The 11,838-nt window shown below is 49.5% G+C and overlaps 1 pseudogene; it reads left to right on the top strand.

Annotated features, from left to right (window-relative positions):
- Nucleotides 1–5,631: 5,631 nt before the first annotated feature.
- On the top strand, nt 5,632–6,820 carry LOC118007661 (annotated as a pseudogene).
- Nucleotides 6,821–11,838: the final 5,018 nt, after the last annotated feature.

Here is an 11,838-nt window from a genome sequence, read left to right as displayed (position 1 = left end):
GTCCACGTCCATACCCACAGGACCCGCTGCGGAGGCTTCTAGAGGACATGGGGCGGCGTCCACAAGGACAGGAGCGGGGCCTCCTCAGGACCTGCGGTGGGAGGAGAAGGTGAGGAGAAGCCGTCTGAGGGGGACTGCTGAGGGGGTCCGCGCTCACGGGACCCAGCGGAGGAAGGGCGGGCGCACAGACTGGGGGGTTTCCGTGGCTTCGTGTGCGGTGCTGCGCGCGGGGCTGTCGGGCCTCCGCTCTCGGGACTCGGACCTGCCCCGGCGGCCCACGCGTCTGTGTTTATGCGCGCCCCATTCGGTTCCGGGGGCTCCTCCGGCAGTCTGCGGTCGGGGGCGGCCTCCCGCCGCGGTGCTCGTGCTCCCCCGGCCTCGGCCCTGCGGGGTCCTCCCCACGTCCACACCCGCTTCAGGGCTGTTGGTTCGGTGTCTGTGAAGACCCGGCTGGAAGTTGGGTAGCGAGGGCGCGGACTCCGTAGACGGCTTTGGGCAGAGTAGACATTTTCACAGTGCCGGTTCTTCCGTGAGCTCAGAGTGTCTCCCCGTCTCCGTGTGTCTCCCTCGATGCCTGTCATCAGTGTCTCACGTGTGTGTGTGTGTGTGTGTGTGTGTGTGTGTGTGAGAGAGAACAGGCCTGTCACCTGGTCAGTATTTCAGGAGAAGGTGGGGGAGAGTAGATATTTTCACAGTGTCCGCTCTTCCGTGAGCACAGGGTGTCTTTCCGTCTCCGTGTGTCTCCCTCGATGCCTGTCATCAGGGTGTCAGAGAACAGGTCTGTCACCTCCTTGGTTAAATGGATTCCAGGGTATAGTGTTCTTTCTGATGCAGGTGTAAATGCATTGTTCTCTGTACTTCTGATAGTTTGTTATGAGCACATAGAAATGCAATTGATTTTTGTATGTTGGTTTTGTTTCTTGCAAATTTATCGAATTTATTAGTTCTGTTAATCTTAAACTAAAACTGCCAGTTATTTTACCAGCAAAATGGGTTTATTTGGGAATAGCAGAGACTTGCAATCCGGGACAAGCAAGCTACGGCCACATCACAGGCAAGTGCAAGAAAGAAAGGAGAGAGGGCGCCTGGGGGGCTCAGCTGGTTAAGCGACTGCCTTCAGCTCCGGTCATGATCCTGGAGTCCCAGGATCGAGTCCCGCATCGGGCTCCCTGCTCAGCAAGGAGTCTGCTTCTCCCTCTGCCCTCCTCCGCCTCATGCTCTCTCTGTCTCTCATTCTCTCTGTCTCAAATAAATAAATAAAATCTTAAAAAAAAAAAAAAAGAAAGGAGAGAAACATTATTTCTTGGGAAGGTGGGGGAAGTTGGGAGGGTTGTTTTGAAGGAAAGTCCACTGGAGAAAAGCAGGGCTTCAGGTGATGGAGGGTTGTCACCTGCTGAGCTGCAGGGGTGGTGGGTTTCTTGGAGGAGGTGAAACCTACATCTTCCCCTCTGCAGCCTGTAACTGATGAGTCTCTCCTGTGGAGGGTTCTAATGTTGGGTCTGTAACTGACAGTTGTTCCTGTAACGACCCTGAGTGGCAGGCTCTCCCCTCCAGCCTCCCCTTCTGGCGTCCCCAGTCCACTTTCCTGAGGCTTCCCTTCATGCATTTTCACAGTTCTAACCAGTTTTTGGTGTAGCACTGTGGAAAATTGGAATTCCAAATCCCACTGCTTCTACTGCACCCAAGACACAGGGGCCACCAACCTAATCCTCCCACGAGTGTCTTGCTACCATGTAGCCTCCTACAAGGGCGAGTGGCCTCTCCACGGTGGGTGACCTGGATCTGGGTACGGCTTGGCCTCCATCACAAAGTTTGATGTCGTCTCTGCTTCTGTGACCTGGTGCTGACATGGTTGTTTGGAAGAGTAGTTGACTCTGAGGTGATTTCAAAGTGCAGTAAACCTGTCACAGCAGCACAAATACGCTTTATCTCCACACTCAGACCCCCAGCTTTCGTCTCCTTACCACATTTACCACTTCACACGGAGTGATTCAGTGTGTTTTACCCCAAACAGGGACACTCTCCTGCAAAACCACCACATAACCCTAAATGAGGAAATCATTACGGTTTCCACATTTTAACCCAGACCACAGACCCACTTCAACTGTCGCCACCTGCGCCACAGTCTGAAGTGTCTTGCTTCATTCTGATCCAGTTTTCTTTTTCTGGAACTGCTCCGAGACTTTCCCTTATTTGCACAACCCTGATGGATTTAAGGAGCACAGATGGCTCTAATCTGAGTGGCCTTTTCTGTCTGGCTTCTGTCATTTGGGCTGTTTTCAGTGTCCATCTATGTTGTGACATGGATCAGTCCTTCATTCACCTTTTCACTGTGACTAAACATAAATAACATTTACCACCCCAAACATTTTAGGTACACAGTTCTCTGGCCAAACATTTTAGGTACACAGTTCTCTGGCCTTAGCTGAGTTCCCACAGTTGTACATCATTCTCCAGAACTTTTTCATTCTCCCCAAGGGAGACTCTGTATGCATTAAACACCCAACTCCCCATGACCCTTCTTGAGAAGGGTCTATCCAAGTCCTTTGTCCATTTTAAAAATTGGGTTGTCTTTTTGTTGAGGAGTTTTAAAAGCTCTTTACATATTCTGGACAACAGATTCTTAGTAGATACATAATGTGCAAATATTTCCTTCCTTCTGGGGGCTGTCTTTTCACATTCAGGATAGTAACTTCTGATGTACAAAGATTTTTTTTACATTTTTTTTTTAAAGCGAGGGAGAGAGAGTGTGTGAGGGAGAGGGAGAGAGACTCTCAAACAGGCCCTACACTCAGCATGGAGCCTGACATGGGGCTTGATCTCATGGCCCTGAGATCATGATCTGAGCCAAAATTAAGAGCCAGACACTTAACTTACTGAGCCACCCAGGTGCCCCGAAAAGATTTTTAATTTTGAGGATATTATTTTATCTATTTTTTTTCTTTTTTTATGCTTTGGGGTCACGTCTAAAAGCACTGGTAAATCCAAGGTTATGAAGATTTATCCCTATTTATTTCTTCTAGAGTTTATAATTTTACCTCTTACATTTAAGCGTTTACTTATTTTGAGCTAATGTTTATATGTGGTATGAGGTAAGGGTCCAGTTTCATTTCTCTGCACATGGATAACCAATTGTCTCCCAATGTAATGTTGTCGACCCTTGTCAAAATTCAGTGGACCATAGGTGAAGGGGTTTAATTCTGGGCTCTCAGTTCAATCCCACTGATCTGTATGCATACCTTTTTTTAAAAATATATTTATTTAAAAAATTTTGTAATTTAAAATCATTTAATTAACATATAGTGTATTATTTGTTTCAGGGTGTATGCATACCTTTACGACAGTATCACAACGTTTTATTTACTGTTGCTTTGTATTAAGATTTGAACTTTGGAACCTTTGATTTTCTTTTTCAAGATTGTTCTGGCTATCTTGTGGTCCCTTGAAATTCCATATGACTGTTAGGATTAGCTTGTGCATTTGTTCCCAAAGGCCTTTGTGAATTTTCTTGGGAACACATTGAATTTCCACATTGCATTGTGTACTATTGCCATCTTATCAATAGTATGTCTTTTCATCACCATGGGGTGTCCTCAGAGTTATTTAGGTTTCCCTTACTTTCTTTCAGCAATGTTTTGTAACTTTCAGTGTACAAGACTCACATCTTTATTACATCTATTCCTAAGTATTTGGTCAATGTTGATGTTCCCTGAAATGGAATTGTTTTCTTAACATCCTTTTTGGATGATTCATTGCTAGTATATACAAATAAGAGAGATTTTTGTGTATTGATATATTGTCCTGTAACTTTGCTGAAATAGGTAACTGGATGCAATCATTTTTTTTGTTGTTGTTGTTGAATCTTTAGGAAGCTCTCTATATAAGATGATGTCATCTCTGGTCTTTGAATAGACCTAGTTCTACTGTTTCCTTTCACATGTGGATGCCTTATATCTTGCCTTATTGTTCTGGGTAGAACTTTCAGTACAATACTGAACAATGAGTGAAAGGCAGCATGATGGACTTGTTTGTGATTTCAGAGTAGAGCTGTTAGTCCTCAAAATTAAGCATGATGTTTGATTAGGGTTAGGGTTAGGGGTTAGGGTTAAGGGTTAGGGGTTAGGGTTAAGGTCTCCCTGTCCTCTGCTGTATAGAGACCATTCTCCTCCGGTAACCAGATTGATCATTTCAGAACATAACCTTTGAGCCTCTCTGCGATCTGCTCCCCACCTGTCTGTACTCTCCAGTCTCACCTCTCCCACTGCAGCCCCCCTCTGTGGGCCACCAAGCTGTGTGGTTGTCCCACATGTGCCTTGGGCCTGACTCTAATCCTTTACATTCTCTGTGCCCTCTGCCAGGAGCACTCTTCTCTCCCCTTGCATCATGTCTGGCTTGTTCCCCCATTGGCTGGGCCTCTACTTGCCCCCTGGTGACCTGACTCATGTCTGCTGGGTGTATGGGCTCATCCCCTATTTAAATGTAGTATCCACCTTCCCTGTGTGAGCGATTTACTAACCTGCGAGGTATGGGGTAGGCACAGGGAAGTAGTCTTAGTGCCTGTGTAAAAATGTCAGTCTCAGGGCGCCTGGGTGGCTCAGTCATTAAGCATCTGCCTTTGGCTCAGGTCGTGATCCCAGGGGCCTGGGATTAAGTCCCATGTCAGGCTCCCTGCTCAGCGGGGAGCCTGCTTCTCCCTCTCCCCCTCCCCCTCCTTGTGTTCCCTCTCTAGCTGTCTCTTTCTCTGTCAAATAAATAAAATCTTAAAAAAAATCGGTCTCAGAGGGGCTCACCACACTTGCTGACAATGGGGGAGCTGCTGTCCCCACAGTGAGGGGCAGGTAGTCCCCTCAAAGGGGGACCAGCCATGTGAGGCAGTTGGACAAGACTTCCAATGTTTTGGGGCCAGGGAGATGTAGACCTGGACCCAGAAGCTCACACCCTTGGATTCAAGGCTGGGGCCTAAGCAAGCCCCCTTTTTCCAGGGGTCATCTTTCCCCTTCCCTGCCCATGGGCTGAACCTGATTCCTGATCTGGGGAGTTCGAGGGTGACCCCTCCTAGGAATACCAGTGGTTTACTGATGGACCTTGTCAGCCAGAGGCCCAGTAGCCTTCAAGGGAGGACCCTATAGGGGGTGGAGACAGCTCTGGTGGGGACCAGCGACAGCCCACTCAAAGTAAAGTGGGGCAGCTGGCCGGCCCTGCTGATTCTACCCAGTCTGTAGGACATAGAAACACGGGCTGTGCCCAAAGGTGCTCAACTCATGGCAGGTGGGGACAGAACCTGCAGGGGGGCAGCTAGGGGAGGGCACCTGCAGGGTTTGCCCAGGAGCTCAGCATAGGGGGAGTGTTCCTGGCTCCAGCATGCTGACTGTGCGGCTGCATGGGTTTCCAGCCTCCCAAGCCTCAGGCTCCCCTTTGTAAGATGGGGCACTGATGGCCCCCATCTCTGGGAGCAGAAGGTAGGGAGGTCCTGCCGGCAGATTCACTCAGGACAGGTCAGGAGGTGGCTGTTGCTTAAAGCAGCCCAGGGCCTGTCCCCATGAAGAAGGTGCACACGTCCATGACACCCAGCTCTGGGGTCCTGCTGCCAGCATCTGGCAGTGACCCTCTTCCTGCCCTGTCCCCTGCCCCTGTGGATACGGGGTCTTCCTGGAGCTGTTCCTGCAGAATCACTTCATGGTGGACACAGGGTCATCTACTATGTCTTCGCCGACCAGCTGGTTGCTGTGTCCCGTGTGCCCCTCCAGGAGCACTGAAGGGTGGTGGTTCTTGAGGTCCGCGGTGCCCCACACTGGCAGGATGTGTCCATGCAGCACACGGCGATCATGAGCTGCTTCTATGAGGAGTGCTTCCTCTATGAGGTGGATGACATGGTGTGCGGGGATGTGGACATGAAGTTCTGTGACAACGTGGGCATGGAGATCCTGTCCCCCTTCTTTGGCACCCTGCACCCCGGTTTCTACTGGGTGGCCCGTGAGGACTTAAGGTATGAGCGCTGGTCCCAGTCCCAGGCCCACATCCCCAAGGACCAGGGTGACTTCTACTACATGGGGGCCTTTTTTGGGGGGTTGTGGCAGAGGTTCACCGACTGACCTCAGCCTGTCACCAGGTGATGGTGGTCAACTGGGCCAATGGGATCGAGGCCATGTGGTACGATAAGAGCCACCTGAACAGGTACCTGCTGGACCACAAGCCCACCAAGGTGCTGTCCCTGGAGGACCTGCGGGACCCACAGCTATTGGGCTGGCCCTGGAGGACCTGTGTGCAGCTGCTGGGCTGGCCCCGGGTCATGAAGAAGCTGAGATTTGGGCCATGCCCAAGAATCACCTGGACACCCGGAACTCATGAGGGGCTGTCCCCGTCTCCAGCAGGGGGTGCTGACTTCAGCGGAGCCATCAGAGCAGGTTCCTACTTCTGTCCCCTCGAGGGACACTGTGGAGTCCAGTACTGTCTGCACGGGCACGTCCAGTGCCCCAGCCGCACCTGCTCACAGGAGGCCTGCCTGGGGATACAGCGTCCTCTCTTTGCGTTCACTACATTTTCTTCACTTCTGGGTCATTTGCAGCTGTGAACGGCTCCAGTTTTATGTCAGATATTTTTCTGTGTCAATGCTGAGCAACCATTTTTAAAAAGAACAATCGAGGGAAAAGGTTTTCTCTCTGGTTCTAAACAGACACCGCCTGGTGGGGCTGGGACAGCCCTGTAGCAGCCATGGAGCCAGAACGGGTCCTGGCTGGGTCTTCCCTCCCAGTCCTTGCACCTTGCCATGGCCATGGGGCTTCAGGGTCAGGGTTGCACCGAGCCACCTCTCAGAACCCCGGTGCCCTCACTGCCAGAGGCCTTGGCCGTGACCGCTAGCTCAGCCTCCAGGAGCATGGAGCCTCTGGGTTATTTCCATTTCCTGCCGTGGATTTATTTTTTATTTATTAATTTTATTTAATTTTTTAAATTTAAATTCATTAGCCAACATATAGTACATCGGTAGATTTTGATGTAGTGTTCAGTGATTCATTAGTTGCCTATAACACCCAGTTCTCATCACAACATGTGCCCTCCTTAATACCCGTCACCCAGTTACCCCATCCCCCCACCCTCCTCCCTTCTGTAACCCTCAGTTTGTTTACCGGAGTCCAGAGTCTCTCATGGTTTGTCTCCCTCTCTGATTTCTTCCTGTTCAGTTTTCCCTCCCTTCCCCTGTAGTCCTCTGTGCTATTCCTGACATTCCACATATGAGTGAAACTATATGATAATTGTCTTTCTCTGATTTATTTATTTCACTTAGCATAATCCCCTCCCGTTCCATCTATGTCAATGTAAATGGTAGGTATTCATCCTTTCTGACAGCTGAGGAATATTCCATTGTACATATATACCACATCTTCTTTATCCATTCGTCTGTTGAAGGGCATCTCGGCTCCTTCCACAGTTTGGCTATTGTGGACATTGCTGCTATGAACATTGGGGGGGCAGGTGCTCTTCTTTTCATTACATCTGTATCTTTGGGGTAAATACCCAGTAGTGCAATTGCTGGGTGATAGGGTAGTTCTGTTTGTAACGTCTTGAAGAACTTCCATACTGTTTTTCAGAGTGGCTGTACCAGCTTGCATTCCCACCAACAGTGTAAGAGGGTTCCCCTTTCTCTACATCCTCACCAACATTTGTTGTTTCCTGCCTTGTTGATTTTTGCCATTCTAAGTGGTGTAAGGTGGTATCTCAATGTGGTTTAATTTCTTTTTCCCTGATGGCTAGTGATGTGGAGCATTTTTTCATGTGTCTGTTAGCCATTTGTATGTCTTTGGAGAAGTGTCTATTCATGTGTTCTGCCCATTTCTTGATTGGATTATTTGTTTTTGGGTGTTGAGTTTGAGAAGTTCTTTATAGATCTTGGATGCCAGCCCTTTATCTGTCATGTCATTTGCAAATATCTTCTCCCATTCCATGGCTTGCCTCTTAGTTTTGTTGACTGTTTCCTTTGCTGTGCAGAAGCTTTTTATCTTGATGAAGTCCCAAAGGTTCATTTTTGCTTTTGTTATCCTTGCCTTTGGAGACGTGTCTAGCAAGAAGTTGCTGTGGCTGAGGTCGAAGAGGTTGCTGCCTGTGTTCTCTTCTAGGATTTTGATGGATTCCTGTGTCACATTGAAGTCTTTCATCCAATTTGAGTTTACCTTTGTATATGGTGTGAGAGAATGGTCCAGTTTCATTCTTCTGCATGTGGCTGTCTAATTTTCCCAACACCATTTATTGAAGAGACTGTCTTTTTTCCATTGGGTATTCTTTCCTGCTTTGTGGAAGATTAGTTGACCATAGAGTTGAGGGTCCATTTCTGGGGTCTCTATTCTGTTCCATTGATCTGTGTGTCTGTTTTGTGCCAGTACCATACTGTCTTGATGATCACAGCTTTGTAATACAGCTTGAGGTCACCTGCTTTTGTTTTATTTTTATTATTTTAGTGAATTTTAAATTAATGTATAATATATTATTTGTTTCAGGGGTACAGGTCTTTGATTCATCGGTCTTATACAATTCACAGTGCTCACCATAGCACATACCCTCCCCAGTGTCCATCATCCAGTCACCCCACGCCTCCCAACCCCCTCCACTCCAGCAACCCTCAGTTTGTTTCCTGAGATTAAGAGTCTCTTATGGTATGTGCTCTGGTAAGCGCTGTGAATTGTGCAAGACTGTTGAATCTCAGATCTCTACCTCTGAAACAAATAATGCAATATATGTTAAGAAAAAAAAAAGAAGAAGAAGGTAGCAGGAGGGGAAGAATGAAGCAGGGGAAATCGGAGGGGTAGATGAACCATGAGAGACGATGGACTCTGAAAAACAAACTGAGGATTCTAGAGGGGAGGGGGGCGGGAGGATGGGTTAGCCTGGTGGTGGGTATTGAGGAGGGCACATTCTGCATGGAGCACTGGGTGTTATGCACAAACAATGAATCATGGAACACTTCATCTAAAACTAATGATGTAATGTATGGGGATTAACATAAGAATAAAAAAAAAAAGAGTCTCTTATGGTTTGTCTCTCTCTCTGGTTTCGTCTTGTTTCATTTTTCCCTCCCTTCGCCTATGATCCTCTGTCTTGTTCCTCAAATTCCTCATATCACTGAGATCATAGGATAATTGTCTTTCTCTGAGTGACTTATTTTGTTTAACATAATACACTGTAGTTCCATCCACGTTGTTGCAAATGGCAAGATTTCATTTTTTTGATAGGTGCATAATATTCTCTGTATATATATATACACACACCACATTTTCTTTATCCATTCATCTGTTGATGGACATTTAGACTCTTTCCATAGTTTGGCTATTGTGGACATTGCTGCTATAAACATTGGGGTGCACGTGCTCCTTTGGATCACTACATTTGTATCTTTGGGGTAAATACCCAGTAGTGCAATTGCTCGGTCATAAGGTAGCTCTTTTTTCAACTTTTTGAGGAACCTCCCTAGTGTTTTCCAGAGTGGCGTCTGCCTTCGTTTTAAATGGCTATTTATGCTGGTGTTTGTGAAATGTGAGCACTCACTCAGTCTGGATGAATGTGCCGTTGGGATTCCTCAGTGCCCACAGATGGTTTGTGCACTCTCTCTGGACCATCTGCCTGCACTGTGTCTTAGGAAGCATTTACTGATGCCACTGTGAGCTTAGACACCCAACAAGGCGCAGAGCATGAGAGTGAGAACTAAGATACAGGATCCCTGCTCTTGGGCCTTCCTGGGACTTTCGATGGACCCGTCCTCCTGACTCACTACTCTCCTATTGTGTAATAGACATACAACTGATACCATTAAGCACGTTTCAGGGTACAATTCAGTGGCAATAAGTATATTCACTCTTCTGCACCTGCCGCCTCCATCCATTGCCACAACTTTGTCATCCTCCCAAACTGAACCTCTACCCAGGAGACACTAACCCCCCATTTCCCCTCCCCAGCCCCGGCACCCAGCAGCTCCTTCCACCTCTATGAATCGGAGTGCTCTCTGTCCCTCACAAGTGGGGTCCTCCAGTATTGGTCCTTTAGGGACTGGCTTATTTCACATAGCCCAATGGCCTCAAGGTCTGTCCCTGTGAGCCTGGACCTGACCCACTTTCCCCCCAAAGGAGTGTCTCAGCCCTCTCCTGTCTAAGCCAAGCCTCCTCAGTCCCTTCTGCTCCCCTCACCTTCCTCCTCCGCCTGAAGATGATCCCAGCCAATCTGCAGCTTTGAAGACCTATTCAGTCCAGATGCCAGGCACATACCCCGGGGACCTCGGGCCTCACCTACCCCATCTGTCCACGTCAGGTCCCTGCCCACCCCCCACCAGCTGGCCACCTGCTCATCCCACAGGTGTCCCCATCTCAGGAGAGGGAAACACCAAGTCCAGACCCTTGGAGTCCTCTGTGACTTTTTGCTTTCTACCAACTCTTCCAGTAGTGAAGTGGCTATGTACTGAAGTGGACATTCATTGTCCAAAACATTTAAAGGCATATGTGAGTCTCTGCTGCCTAGGCAATGGATAACAGTTGGGGCAGATAGAAACCGAGCAGAATAACTGGAAGAAAGGCTGAGGAATGAGGAGCTTTAGGGAAGAAGGGCCTGGAAGCTGTGACTGCCCATACCTGACCTTCAGATGCCCCTCAGTGACTCCTGTGCCTCTGGTGTCTTCCTGGAACCCTGACCTGGCTGTTTTCAGACAGCTCATCCAGCGGTACCCTCAGTTTCTGGGAGGGGGATTTGCTGGAATCTGCAGTGTGTCCTACTGCCCCACCAGGATCACTTTTTTTTTTTTTAAACATTTTATTTATTTGACAGAGAGAGACACAGCGAGAGAGGGAACACAAGCAGGGGGAGTGGGAGAAGGAGAAGCAGGCTTCCCGCAGAGCAGGGAGCCCGATGCAGGGCTCGATCCCAGGACCCTGGAATCACGACCTGAGCCGAAGGCAGACGCTTAACGGCTGAGCCACCCAGGTGCCCCCCAGGATCACTTTTTGAAGGCACATTGTCTGGGACCCAAGACTGTGGGTCTGTGGCCTGGAGGGATTCTGAGCAGAGCTGGTGGGATGGGAGGGCTGCAAGGCACAGAGGTAGGTTTCCAGAAAGCCGGCTGGGGTCCCCGGCATCCTACTGTTTTTGAATCAAACCCCTGAGATCTTTAAAATGCCAGCAACGTTACAGCATGGGCCAGAAAAGCAAATTTCCCTGTGCACCCAACACCACCTAAACTATTGGCCATTTCTTGTCACTTGAGCTGAGTACAAAGGATTGGGAGTCAGGACTTGGTGGGGGGGCCCTGGACCAGACTTTGTATTTGGGGGACAAAGGCCATCCAGAGAAGCTTGTGCTGAGCCTAAGGAGGGGGTCTGTGTGGAGACCTCAGCTGCAGGCACTGCTGTCCAATGATGCCCCCTCAGCCCGACCCAGTGCACCTGCTGCTGGGGGAGCACCTGCCCCCTCCTCTCTGCCTGAGGGCTCTCTCCTGCACCAGGTGCCTCCTCTCCTGCCAGCCACCGCCAGCCTGTAGCCTGGGGGTTGGATACCCCGAGTTCCTCCAGCTGCTGGGGGAGCACCTGCCCCCACCTCTCTGCCTGAGGGCTCTCTCCTGCACCAGGTGCCTCCTCTCCTGCCAGTCACTGCCAGCCCGCAGCCTGGGAGGGTGGATACCCGGACGACCTCCAGCTGGTGGGGGAGCGCCTGCCCCCTCCTCTGCCTGAGGACTGTCTCCTGCACCAGGTGCGCCTCCTCTCCTGCCAGTCACTGCCAGCCTGCAGCCTGGGAGGGTGGCTACCCTGAGTTCCTCCAGCTCCTGGGGGAGAGCCTGCCCCCTCCTCTCTGCCTGAGGGCTCTCTCCTG

The sequence above is a fragment of the Mirounga leonina genome, unplaced genomic scaffold (assembly GCF_011800145.1).
Source record: "Mirounga leonina isolate KUSES-001 unplaced genomic scaffold, KU_Mleo_1.0 Mir_100450, whole genome shotgun sequence".
NCBI classification, from domain to species: domain Eukaryota; kingdom Metazoa; phylum Chordata; class Mammalia; order Carnivora; family Phocidae; genus Mirounga; species Mirounga leonina.
Note: the sequence above shows the minus strand (reverse complement) of the source record. Positions and strands in the feature narration are given on the sequence as shown.